This window comes from Protopterus annectens, chromosome 1.part2, assembly GCF_019279795.1.
Source record: "Protopterus annectens isolate FY-2018-M chromosome 1.part2, PAN1.0, whole genome shotgun sequence".
NCBI lineage: Eukaryota > Metazoa > Chordata > Ceratodontiformes > Protopteridae > Protopterus > Protopterus annectens.
In genome coordinates, this window is record NC_056727.1 from 978576070 (window position 1) to 978590470 (window position 14401).

The 14401-nt window shown below is 41.6% G+C and overlaps 1 protein-coding gene across 1 annotated transcript in view; it reads right to left on the reverse strand.

The window, feature by feature from the left end:
- Positions 1-14401, reverse strand: part of LOC122792486 (baculoviral IAP repeat-containing protein 5.1-like) — a 166168-nt gene that overhangs the window by 48688 nt on the left and 103079 nt on the right. The gene's annotated exons all lie outside the window — the stretch shown is intronic.

Consider the following 14401-nt stretch of genomic DNA (forward strand, 5'->3'; position numbering starts at 1 on the left):
CCCCCACCCCCAAAAGCTTTTTTTAAAACAAAAAACATCAGGAACTGGTCAGAGGCTAACCTCTCTCTCTAGTAAGAAACACCTTGGCTAAATTCCAACCCAGTAAACTTCAGATATACTGAGCTATTTACAAAATCTCTGTACAGCCATATTGATCGCTATATAGACACAGCTGTGACCAGTCATATTAAGAATAAGACACACTCAAAAGACAAGCCCCCTTGATGGAATCACATTATCAATCAATTATACAAACAAAAGAAAAAAAGCTTGGCCAAGCATAGAAGGAACAAAGCCATACATATTAAAGCCCCCTGACCAACCTAAATTGCCAGCTAAGAAGGCTAATTAATACTTGGAAGGCTAAATCTGAAGCAGAAATAGATTCTCAGCCAAAGGACAACCACAAAGCTTTCTACAGCTATATCTGTAACCTCTGAACATATTGAAAATGGCATTACCCACACTGAACTGGAGGCCATTACCAACCTTTTGGCTGACCGGTTCAGCTCAAAATTCCACCCCCCCACCCCCAGCCCAATAGTCCAAAGGAAATGCCATACAATACAAACCCCCAACCATTAATAGAGAACAGGTTATTAATGCACTAAGGTAAAAAAAAACAGCATTGATGGGCCCAGATAACATCCCAGGACGTTTAATAAATAGCATGAAACAGGACCTCTCTGGTTCATTTTAATCACTTTTCAAATAGAGACTTCAGTCAGGTTTTGTACCCAAGAAATGAAAGACTGCTACAGTCATTCCTCTGCTCAAAGGAGGTCCAACCACTGATCCGGATAACAAGCCCTATATAGGTCTTACCAGCCTCATATGTAAGGTCATGGAAAGAATCATCATGGACATGATAAATGAGGACATAGGTAATCTGCAAACACTGGATCCATCACAGTTCAGTTTTGTTAAAAGAAGGTCATGCCTATTAAATCTGGTGGATTTTTTTTGAGAGCGTCACCAAAGCACTGGATGAAGTTAAGACTGCACACAGCTTACATTGACCTGTCCAAGGCTTTGGATACAGTACCCACACTCAGGCATTTTAGACAAGCTCTATAATTTAGGTATAAACCCTTTTATCACCCACTGGATAGCCAACTGGCTCACTGATGGGAATAAGGTTGTCAAAATAGGAGAGGTCAACTCCAAAGTGGCCAGTCACTGGCAGTGTCCCCCAGGGCTTTTCAGCACCCATTTTGCTGAAATGGAAGCAGATGCTGAAGGTTTGTGGCTGAATACATTGGCAGATTATTGCAAGCTAGGGGTTATCATCAACTACCCTATAAACACTTGCATTATTCTAGAAGTTCCATTTCTGACTAATAAAAGCCATGGTCTTAAACACAATGCTAAGAAATGCATAACTGTACCTTGTGGGAATCAACTATTCCTGCTAATCACCATGTTGATAATACACCCCAAAGAGTTGACCCATGGTCAGGGATCTGGGTATGCACATAGACAGTAGTCTACCTTACATGTGGTCACAGTGTTGAGGAAGTCCTTTTATGCTGCACAACTTACAAGTAAGGGGCATGGCATCTAGGTTCAAAGAGGTCATTATCCCAATGTACTCTGTCCTTATCAGACAGATCATAGTATGCAATGCTCCCTTTGGTATTTACCTGACCAGGCATATGTAGTAACTAGAGTGACTTCAAAGCTTCCTTACAAAAAGAATACATGACGTAACAAGCCTGCCATATGCAAAGTGCCTTAAAAGCCCTTCCGCTCTACTCACGCTCCTACAGACTGCTGAGGGGTGATATGTGCCTAGTTTACAAGGTATCCACAAATAGTACAGTTTTGTACCTACCATAAATGTAGATGTTCGAAGATCCACATTGCTGCAGTCCTTACACTTGGGTAGTCCGCTGTCCTCGGTCGGCCCGAATATCAAAGTATAAGGCTGACGTCGGTCAAGGCGCATTTGACTGACATCAGGACGTCAGGGTACAAATGCGCATGACCGACATCATATCCTCAGTCTTTTCTTGCCCCAGATGTCAGAAGACCCTAAAAATAAAGGTCAAAACCAAAAGACAGCAAACAACCAACCAACCACCCTTACACTAACTATATGTACAATATATACAATATACACAATATGTACAACCCAACCCACACAACCACCTCTAACTGCAGAGGGGAAGGAGGCAGGGTAAATTGGACTGCAGCAATGTGGATCTTCGAACATCTACATTTATGGTAGGTACAAAACTGTACTATATTCTTCATCTCACATTGCTGCAGTCCTTACACTTGGGTAGAATCCCAAAGCAGAGGTAAGGGAGGATGGCTAACATACAAGGAAGCAGGAGCTGCCAAAATGCCCTGCAAAACAGCAGTGGCAAAACCAGCCCTGGATTTAGAGTAAAGTGGCAGGTGATAATGCCTAGAGAAAGTATGCACTGAACTCCAAGTAGCTGCCTCCAAAATATCCTTGGTTGCCACTCCCTCAAAAGCTGTTGAAGTGGCAGTAGCCCTAGTGGAATGAGGCCTAATCCCAGCTGGAACTTCTTTGCCATGATGGGAATAACAGAAAGCAATGCAAAACCCAATCCACTTAGACATAGTTTGTTTTGACACAGGCTTGCCCTAAGAACTCAAAGCAAAAGAAACAAACAACTGCTGAGACTGCCTGAACCCTTTAGTTCTGTCCAAATAATAACGCAACTGCCTGTGTACATCTAAAGTGTGCAAAATCTTTTTCCCTTTATTTTGGGGACTTGCATGAAAAGTAGGCAAATGAATAGTTTGGTTTAAAGCCACACTAGAAACCACCTTAGGCATAAAGGAAGGATTAGTACGTAATGATACCCTATCCTTATGGAAAATCAAGAAAGGCTCAACCGCCATAAGGGCCTGCAATTCAGAAACCCTTCTTGCAGAGGTAATTGCCAACAAAAAAGCAGTCTTCCATGATAAATATTTCAACTCAGAAGTAGCTGCAGGCTCAAAAGGTTGTAGAGTGAGTTTCTCCAACACAAAATTGAGATCCCAAGCAGGAGTAGGAGCCCTTCGTGGGGGTCTTATATTCTTTGCCCCTCTAAGAAATTGCTTGAACAAAGGATGAGAAAACAATGGTGGGTCACAATCATAGTGAGCCGAAATTGCTGCAGCATGAACCTTAATAGAAGAGAAAGACAAACCTTTGTCCAATAACTCAGTTAGATATTGAAGAGCCACACTCAAATTAGGCTCAGAAACATCAAAATCTTTTGCTGCACTCCAAAATAAAAATCTCTTCCATTTATCTGCGTACACTTTCCTTGTACTAGGCCTTCTAGCTTCCAAAATCACATTCAAAACTTGTTATGAAGTTGAGACCCTCTATGGTTCAAAACAGAATATGCCAGGCTGTTAGGTGAAGAGAGTGAAGCTTGACATTCATCAAATGGCTGTCCTCCTGTGACAACAGGTGTGGAATCAAAGGCAAAGGCCATGGAGGCTTCCATACCAGACTTCTCAATAATGGGTACCAGTGCTGTCGAGGCCAATCTGGAGCTATTAAAATCATCCTTGGCTTGTCCTGTCTGACCTTTAGAAGTACCTTTGGGAGGAGAGGCAGAGGAGGAAAGGCATACACATGAAGATTGTTCCAATTGAAGGAAAGAGCATCCACTCTCCAAGCTGTGGGATGAAACCTTTTTGTGCAAAACTTTGGCAGCTGATGGTTCAGTGGAGAAGCGAACAGATCTATGTCTGGAGTTCCCCATGACACTGTCAATTTCTGAAATACATGAGGATCCAATTTCCACTCGTGGGGATCCATAATTCGTCTGCTCAACACATCTGCTAAGGAGTTCTGTGCTCCTGGCAGAAACCTTGCCTGAAGATTGCGCTGTAAACTGAGAGCAGTCTCCCACAAAATCATTGCTTGCCTGCATAGAGGATAAGAATGCCCCTTGCTTGTTGATGTACCACATGACAGTTGTGTTGTCTGTTAGAATCAACACCTGCCCTGGAAGAAGTAATTCCTTGAAAGCTATTAATGCAAACTGGACTGCTAACATCTCCTTCATGTTGATATGTAGATGTTGTAGTCTGACAGGCCACTTGTTTTGTATCCACTTTCCATTTAGATGAGCTCCCCAAGCTTTGTCTGAGGCATCTGTCGTTAAAATCTGACTCGCCTCTGGCCGGGTCACAGAGAGTCCCTTGTTTAGGTGACATTCCTGAGCCCACCATAAAAATTCCTTTTGAATGCAAGGTATTATTTGAATGACAGTGTCCAGATCCTGGCAGTGCTGTGTCCATACATTTTGAGATACCATTGTAGCTTCCTCATATGCAGTTTGGCATTGGGAAGCACCAGAATACAAGATGCCATGAACCCTAATGCTTGAAGGACTGTCCTTGCAGTCAGCACGGACTGATGAGATAGTTGATGGAAGTAAAGGGATAGACTCCTTTGTTTGTCCCGGGTTAAAAAGGCCATCTGGGATACTGTATTCAGTCTCACACCCTCAAAGCACATGTCCTGAGAGGGTACTAGACTGGACTTTATTTCGCTCACAGAATACCCTAGGCATCTTAGCACTGCTATCACATATTCCAAATGATGAAGAAGCACTCTCGTTGCTTGAGCGAGAATCAGGGAATCGTAGAAATAAGGATAGATTTGTATTCCTTTTAGCCTGAAGAAAGCTATCACTGGAGCCAGAACTTTCGTGAACACTCTGGGCAGTAGATAAGCCAAAGGGCAATGCAGAGAACTGATAGTGAGAAGTCCCAGCTCGAAAACGCAGATACTTCCTGCAACTTAGTCTGATAGGAACATGAAGGTAAGCCTCCTTGAGATCCAAAGTTACCATCCAATGTTCTTTGCCCAGCAGAGGTAAAAGCTGCTGCAACGCCAACATTTTGAACTTGGGAATGTCCAGATAAGTGTTGAGGATAGATAAATCCAAAATTGGTCTCCACGTGTTCCCCTTCTTTGGTACTAGGAACAGGCGAGAATAAAATCCTAGGCCCACTTCTGGCATAGGGACCGCTGTATGGCCCCTATTTGGAGCAACAGAGAAACCTGCTTGTGAGCCTCTATTCTTTGTTGAGGAGGAACGTCTGGCATGCCTTTGAAAGGAGGCAAGGTATGGAAATAAAACCTGTAGCCGTGGTGTATGATATCCAATACCCATCTGTCTTGGGTAATTAAACTCCAATTTTCTTTGAAAAGTGCCAACCTTCCTCCCAAAGGTGCTGCCAGACGAGAAGGCTCTGGCAGCTGAAAAGGCAGGTCATTGGGTCTGTTTCGAAAGGACTGACCCCTGCCCTCACCTGAAGACTGTGCAGGAGAACTCCCTGTTCTAGGCCTGAAAGAGCCCTGAGCTCTACCCTACCACGCCTAGATCTACCCCTAGACTGGGAATCATAAGAAGGATATGTCCACCCCTTAGTAGGCCAATTTCTACTAAACTTTGGAGGCTGGACCTGCAAAAAATCTTTAACAGTCTGCATAGACTTAGCCTTGTCCTCCATTTTCTTTAAAACTGTCTCAACAGGAGGACCAAACAACACGTCAGATTGTAAAGGAGCATCTAAAATCCTCGTTTTAACATGATCAGACAAATTCTGATCCCGTAGCCAGGCATGCCTGCGAAGAACTGACCCAGTGGCAGCCACCCTAGACGAGGCCTGTACAGCATCAAAACCACATTGCAAAGAATGCTTACCCACCTGTTCAGAAACATGCACTAAATCTTGCAACTCTTTACAATCAATACCTACCGCCAGAGCATCAACCTTAGACTTTAATTGTGAAAGGAGATAATTCTGGTATTTCAACATGTGAAACTGACAATTCAAAGCCCTCATAGCCAGAGTGGAAGAAGTATAAACTTTCTTTCCCCATCTATCCAAGGCCCTAGCCTCTTTGTCTGCAGGAACCGGATTCTTAACAACAGAAGCCTTAACACCTTTAGGCCCCTGACTAACAGTTTCTGGGTCAGCCCTAGGACTCTTAAAAGATACTTATGAGCTTCAGGCACCCTGTAATACCTATCCGCTTAACAGGAGCAGGAGGCAAAGAATCAGGATTAAGAGAAGCCTCTGTAAAACATCTTCTACTACATCCAAAACAGGAGGTATAGCCAAAGGCCTATGCTGGGGTAAAAACAAAAATTCCCTAAGCCTTTTCCTGGAATCAGAGAAGTCCTGACCTTCCCACTTAAAATGCTCCCTCATGGAATGAAGAGTTTCTGAAAAAGAAAAATCCTCAGGAGGAGAAGCAGAAGGAGTAGAATCATCCACATCAGAATCCGAATAAGGAGAATACTCCTGCAATTCTTCAGCCGAAGACTCTGAAACATCTGAAGCCTGCTCAAAACCCCCCAGCTCAGGCTCCATCCTAGGCCTCTTATCAGGAGGGGGCATAGAACCCCTAATTAAAGTAATCAAATCTTCTGCCATTTTAAGCATATGCTTCTTGGGCACAGTACCTGAAGAGCTAGGGGTAACACCAACTGAAGCCAAACCTGGCCTGCCCCTGGGAGAAGCCTTTGAAACAGAAGGAGAGGGCCTAGCCACCCTAGGAAGGGAGGGGAAGCCCCCTCAGCCTGACTTGCCTCCTGAGAGGCCACATCTTGCAATAATAAGGTCTCACCCTGGGAACACAAAGAAACCTCCGGTGGAGCCACCGGCTCCACCGACACCTCTAAAGAACCGGCGTCCGGTACAGACGGTTCTTCTAGCCTAGGCTTAACTGCCTTGTCCTTGCACTTCTTCGAAGAAGCGGGCGTCGGAGCATCCGACGGCATTTTATAATTACACCGCTTCCCAAAGACTAACCTTGCACAAACCAACCTTCTCTTTATAGTGCGTTTATTAAATCTAGCACAAGAGCGACAGCCAACAACGTCGTGCCCAGGCCCTAAGCAAGGAATACACAAAGTATGATAATCTCTATGCGGTATCTGTTTCCCACAAGAAATGCAATTATTGACTTTTTCTGACATCCGTAAATCACTGAGGCAAGAAAAACTAAAATATTCCCAACGGGTACTTAGCCAACTTTGAACTCGGTCTGAAACTTCGAAATCGAAAAATCTCAGAACGCCAACCGGCACTTGCAATGCTGCTTCTGCATCGGACCATGCGGCAAAAAAGACTGAGGATATGACGTCGGTCATGCGCATTTGTACCCTGACGTCCTGATGTCAGTCAAATGCGCCTTGACCGACGTCAGCCTTATACTTTGATATTCGGGCCGACCGAGGACAGCGGACTACCCAAGTGTAAGGACTGCAGCAATGTGAGATGAAGAACATCCCACAATTTCATACATGGTTTGCAAGTCAGAGTAACAGAAATTCAAGATCTAGGGACCTGAATTTTGTCTCTGACAGAACACGCTGGAGATAGAGGCGAGTCCCAGAGACTGCCCCTCCTATGGAGCAGACTTCCCATCCATGTGAAGCAGAGTTTGTCAATTACCCAGTTTAAGCACAACCTAGACAAGTGGATGGAGAATAGGAAATTACACCAGGCCTGGCACCCATATCCCTTATGGACAGAGGTAGCTTATAAATACCTGTCCCTCAAAGTCTTATTTAGATGCAGGACATCATTATTTTGGGAAAATAGGCTTAGAAAGGCCCCCCAGGTCGTTAGCCTAGTAACAGTCTATGAATCATATACATCTGTAAGCACTCCTTTATATACGAATATGGGATGCTGTCAAATACTTTTTTGCAAATCTATCCATGCCATACTTAGAATTCTTCCCCTTTTTACAGTTCCCCATTATGATTAACAAATGATCCTTTGTTCCATGTGACTTTCTCTGTTGCCATGATTGAGCTTTGCTCTAAATGACTATAACCATGGTCAGCATCAATTCCAGTATATAGTTTATACATGGTCAGAAGGCAAGTTATTGGGTCTATAGTTTTTTAGGATAGTTTCACTCACTCTCAAGGATGAGTATTGTTTTTCCTGTAAACCAGGTTGGTGTCAGTCTGGGATGCTCATATAGTTACAATTGAGAGTAGACCATCCGAAACATCAGTTATCCAAATGTAGCATTCCAAAGTTTTCAGGTAGAAAACAAAAAATCAAAGTCTGATTATATAAACATTATATGTATTCACTTATGTTTTTTTGAGCTTGTACTACAATAATATTCTGTACCCATTTTGTACTTGCAGTATATTTGTTTTATTTTTTCTCATTAAAACGTTGATTAAAAACATTTTTAGAAGGTTTTTTTTATCCAGTTCAATATGTTTGATTATCTGAACAGTTTGGTTATCCAAACTACCCTAGGTCCCAATTAGTTTGGATAATCAACACGCTAATGTAGTTCTTACTCAGGACTAAATCTTCATGTAAAAATGTTAGTAATTTTAGCCAGAAGTTAGGTACTGCATCTGGGCCTGGGATTTTCCAGCTGGAAGCTTTTATTAATTTTGTTTCCGTTTCTCTGGCTGTTACTTTTTCACATTTCACATCCTGTACATTTGAACTTCTGCCTTTTCCTTTTACTTCTGTCCATTCAGCATCTTGTTATATTACATGGGGTCTTCTCTAAAATACAATTTCTTCTTTTTTAGTTTCCTTCCTTTGTCTTCAAATTCTCATAAAATCTTGGCTCAATGAATTGCTTATTTCGTACTTTTCCTTTATATTTATTTTTGAATCTCCTAAATTATTCTGCCTGTGCTTATTTGCAATAGTGTGCTATAGATCCGAGTCTTATTTGATACTGAACATTGCTTTTATCAGATCCAAGTATTTTTGTTGATGTGTTCCCTCTTCTACAGTGACACTTTTTGTCTTAATTGTTTTTATAGTTTTCTCCATTCGATGCTTGCATGATGGCATTTGATTTCTTCCCTTATTGCCTAGTGTTTTTGTGGCAAGAATTTATCTGTTAATTTAGCTGCACAGTAACGTACATTTTTTGCTGCCATCACATGAATTTCCATTAGTAGTTATTACTATGTTCATTTGTAGACCTCTTAACATTTTGGGTCTTGATGACTTTCTGTAATCTGTTTCTTTCCTCTGTCTTAATGTGTCTATCCATATTTGTTATTTAAATAAAGCAACTTCTCCTAGATCATTTTCTTTTAAACTGATGGCACATTCGTTTTCCATTTCCTGTGGGCATGTACTGAAAGTTCCAAGATCCATTACTGTGGCATACTCCCTTCAGCTATATCCTGCATCATCTGTTGCTCTTTCATATGGCAACTCATTGGCCTATCGCTCCACAACTTTGTCTGCATCAGAGTTGCTGCCGTTTCCTACTCCTTCCCTTGCTGTGCAACTTTAACAGACCTTTGGTTTATTGCTGAAGGCTCCTGAGTATCTTATGTGTCAAGTGATCAGATGCTTGCCTGTTTCTCCTTAATTTGGGGACTCATTGTTCCATCATGTTGCGACTTTACCAGACTTAGATTATCTACACCAAATCCTTCACTTCACAGGTAATCCAGAACTTCAGTTTATTTCTTTAACTTCTCCATTACCAATCCTCTTTTCTACTTTCCCCTTTGTTTTGTTTGTATTGTGAAATTGTCCATATCCAGATGCCTTTGCCTGTATTTCTCTTCAAATATCTTCGGTGCTGCTTTTTTGTGTGAATTAGTTTTGCTCTCTCCTTTGCATAAATATTGCACCATATGATTCTCATGTCCATATGTCTTCAGCTGATATAACTGTTTTTTATAGCTTGTATGTTGCTTAACTCAAGGTTCCCTTAATTTGACCTGTTAATAACAGCCTGCATTTAAATTGGAACCTGTGTGCTGAGAGACAGCCTTACAAGACTATCTGCAAATATATAAAGCTGAGTATATTTTTCTGTATTATAGAGCTGGAATCCTTCAAAGCGCCGGGCCTGTGGAAAATACGGCCCAGACCGCAGAATCCTTTATAAACGCATTCTATGAACACCTTCAGGAATGCATGGATCATGCAATCCCAAATAAAACTAAGACCCAATCCTCCAAAGGCAGACGTCCTGTCTGGTAGACCCCAGCCATAAACAAACTATACAATAGAAGGAGGAAGCTACTACATGATAGAGCAAAATCCCAAAAAGGGAAGGCATCTCTGATCAGTATTAGCAAAAAAGTATGGGCACTCATAAAATAGTCTAAGGCCAGCTTCAAGAGAAAAATTGCACAGGACACCAAGGATAATCACAAGGCTTTCATTAGTTATGTGAGGAACCTGGGTGGGAATTCCCAGATATGCTCAGAATTAGTCCAAAATGACAAAAAATACACCGAACCCACAGACATTGCCAACATCCTAACTGACAGGTTCAGCGCAAACTTCTCCCCCCCTCCCCACCAAAAGGGCAAATATCTATCCCAGCAGAGTGCTGCCCCACTGACATCTCAGATGCTCAGGTAAGAGATGCCCTCTCCAAAGCAAAAAACACAGGATAAATGGGACCAGACAGTGTCCCGGGCTGCGTCCTACATGAACTCCAAGAAGAGCTAAACCCAAACATAAAACTACTGTTCAATCCCAGCCTTACTACAGGCTATGTACCCAAAGAGTGGCGTACAGCAACAGTGGTCCCTCTTCACAAAGGTGGTGCCTCAATGGATCCTGGAAACTATCGCCCCATAAGCCTGACTAGCTTGGTCTGCAAAGCTATGGAAAGGATCATCATGGACCTCAAAGATATTGGTGACCTACAGACACTGGATCCTACCCAGTTCGGCTTTGTTAAGGGCAGATCCTGCCTTTTAAACCGGGTCGATTTCTTTGAAACAGTCACCAAGGCCATTGACAAGGGGAAGGTGGTCCACACAGCCTACCTGGACCTCGCAAAATCCTTCGATACAATACCCCACTCAGGCATTATAGATAAGCTCACCAGCTTAAATATAAACCCCTATGTCACTAGATGGGTTGCAAACTGGCTCAAGGACAGAACCCACATGGTTAGAATTGCTGGAGCCATGTCAGACTCCAAACCAGTTACAAGTGGCATCCCACAAGGCTCAGTCCAGGGACCTCTCTTGTTCGGTATATATTTCTCGAAGGTACAGGCCAACACGAAGGACTGTGGCTGAACAAGTTCACAGATGACTGCAAACTGTGCGCCATAATTGACTCTCCAGCCGACACAAGCATCCTCCAAAAGGGCCTCATAGAAACAGACAACTGGTGCCAAAGCCATGTCCTCAAGCTAAATGCCAAAAAGTGTATACTCATCCCCTTTGGCAAAAACAAAGTGCCCACGAATTACCACATAGGTGGTAATCCATTAAGTACAGAAGAAGTAATTAGGGACCTGGGGACCCAAGTTGATAGAGATCTCTCATTTGACAACCACGTAGCCAAAGTGGTTAGAAAAACATTTTACATAGCCCACCTAATCATGAAGGGATTCACATCTAGATCAGGGGAGGTCATCGTGCCTCTTTACTCATCCCTCATCAGGCCCATAATTGAGTACAATGCCCCTTTTGGGATGTACCTTACCAGACACCTGCAGCAACTGGAAAGACCCCAGAAGTACCTCACCAAGAGGATCAAAGGGCTCAAACAGATGCCATATGCTGCCCAGTTAAAGAAACTCCAGCTCTACTCGGTAGCATACCGCCTGCTCAGAGGCGATCTGTGCCTGACGTATAAAGCCATGTCCAACCCGGAATTAATGGACATGCTGCACCTCAGAAAATCCAAATCCCATCGAGCTACGCGCTCGAGAGACTTTAACCTTAGCACTGAAATAAATAGGACATGCTGGAGGGACAGATTCATAACCCAGAGGCTCCCTTCACTCTGGAATAAAATCCCAGTCCAGGTTAGGCAGAATCCCTCATTGACTCTCTTCGAGAGGAATCTTGATGAGTGGATGGGAGATCATAGGTTTACCCCGGGTATCACTTCTGTGTCACTGTTAAGACAGAGGCACAGTATACTAAACTCGAAAAAGGGCATAGCAGAATTAATTTAAAATGGGTGGCGAAAGCCAAACACACTCTGGCTAGGCTTATAAATGCCCTAGGGCTGATAGCCTAGTATGAACTTATGAACCTATATTTTTTCTTCAGATGTCGCCTGCTCCATCTGTTTCTCCTTACTTTGGGGACTTGCTGTGATTCATCATGCTGTGACATATCTGTGAGTTACAGTTTCTACACCAAATCCTTCACTTTGCAGGTATCCTATAACTTCAGCTTCTGTTCAACTTCTACTTCACTAATCTTCTGTTCTATGTTCCCCCTTTGTGATCTTTTTTTTTTGTATTGTGTAAGTTTCCATACCTGGGTGCCTTTATCTGCATTTCTCTTTAAATATCTTTGGAGCTGCTTTTTTGTATTGATTAGTTTCGCTTTGTCCTTTGCATAAATATTGCACATCAGATGTCTCTTTCCCATGTTACTGTTTTTTTTTTTTTTTTTTTTTTTTTTTTTTATGGCTTTCAAAAATCTCTAACTTTAGTCCTTTCTATCGTTGCACTTCCCCGACACTTCTTTTTCCAAATGGCCCAAAGTTACTTGGCCAATATGTTTTTCAAGGATCTGTTCTATTAAATGAACACAAATTTTCTTGTGCAAATATTTTTCTTTCCTACAATTTCTCAATCTTTTTGAGTATCTTCCATCTGGAAATGCTTAACATCTTGAATATGGTAACAGATAATTTTCCTCCTTATCCTCAGTAGTCCGCCATCATCTTTATGGCCCTTTTATAGCCTGTCAGTTTTTGTGGACTATTACTTCCCTCTACAATTGAGGGGGGGAGGCCCTCTACAATTGAGGTGGGGGGGCATCATCCCCCTGAGCCTGGCCTTAACCTTATTGAAAGAATGTTTCCGTGTCTTGAAGATTCTACACGATCAGTTTTTCCAGTCCTAGCACCATTGCACATACCAGGATCCTGGGACTTGTGCACCCAGCTATCTTTTTTTTTTTTTTTTTTTTTTTTAAACACCTTTATTGAATCATCACTTGTGACAGACACATTTATATAAAAGTAATTGAACTGTATTAACACATTAAAATTAACAAACATTATGATATATATATATATATATATATATATATATATATATATATATATATATATATATATACACACACACATTTATATACACACATTATATATATATATATATATATATATATATATATATATATATATATATATATATATATATATATATATATAAAACCTAAGCAACATTACATAAATTATTCAGTTCCTGCCGCCACCCCCCTTTTTATATATATATATATATATATATATATATATATATATATATATATATATATATATATATAAACAAGAAAATTCCTTATTAAACCAACCTCCTTCTGTCCATGATATGCGCTACATAAAATAACAGTATGCATCAGTGTTGTCTTGGTGAGATTTTGTAAAAAAAAAAAACAGGGTCCACCTTGTGAAGGTACTCAAGATTTTTGGATGCATTCAGTTCTAGCAATATTTTCTTGCTAATTTTATCGCCTCGCCATTCAGACCCCAGATTCTGCTGAATAATCACAGTTATGATCCTAGAAACTGCTGCATTAATATGACAGGTAAATCCAGCTTTTTGTTGAGCAGTTTTGAATTCACCCAAGAAAGGTTTACAAGTGCCTAGCCAAAAGACATGTTACACTAATCCTAGATGTGGGTAACATTTATAGGAACAGCAGCAAAGGGAAAACACAACTGCAGTAAAGTACATATGCACAGCACACAAATCAGTTAATAGTCAGGCCATTAATATTGCTATACCCAAGCTGGACAGCATCGCTGTTGCACTTGGGGTCAGACATTGCTCACATTCACATACAGCAGCAGTGGAATGTACATATACAGAATAGCTGAAAGCCAAGCCACATCATATTCAGAAGTGTCTGCATAAACATCACAGCTATAGAAATGCACACACACACCTGCTGCTCAAGGTGGTATCTTGTCATGATTATGATACTATATACAATCACTGCTATAGTAACACAACACATTTACTGTTCGCCCACCGATTGCCAGAAAGACTTGCATCAGTACAAGTGAATCCAGGCCCATGATGCAGAAGGATTTTATAATACTGTAGCTTCCAACCAAACAGAACAAATTCAAATGAAGTACAAGTGAGGCCTGGCACTCTGGTACAAGTTTAAACACACCAGGCAATCATTTCTGATTTGTACTGCATATTATAAATGGCACACAGCTGAGGTACACACTGAAAACAGTTGTAATCTACAGGAACACTTTACAGCTTGCACCCATGAGATTGCATGCAGGTAGAACACATACAAAGGATGAACGCAGCAGCCCTGCAATGTACTCATAGCACATAGAAGTAATCAGCCTATGCAAAAGCTCTGTTATACATCAGTGATGTAGTAGTACCAGTTAAGGCATGACAGCACAGAAATGCTCCAATGACAATTCC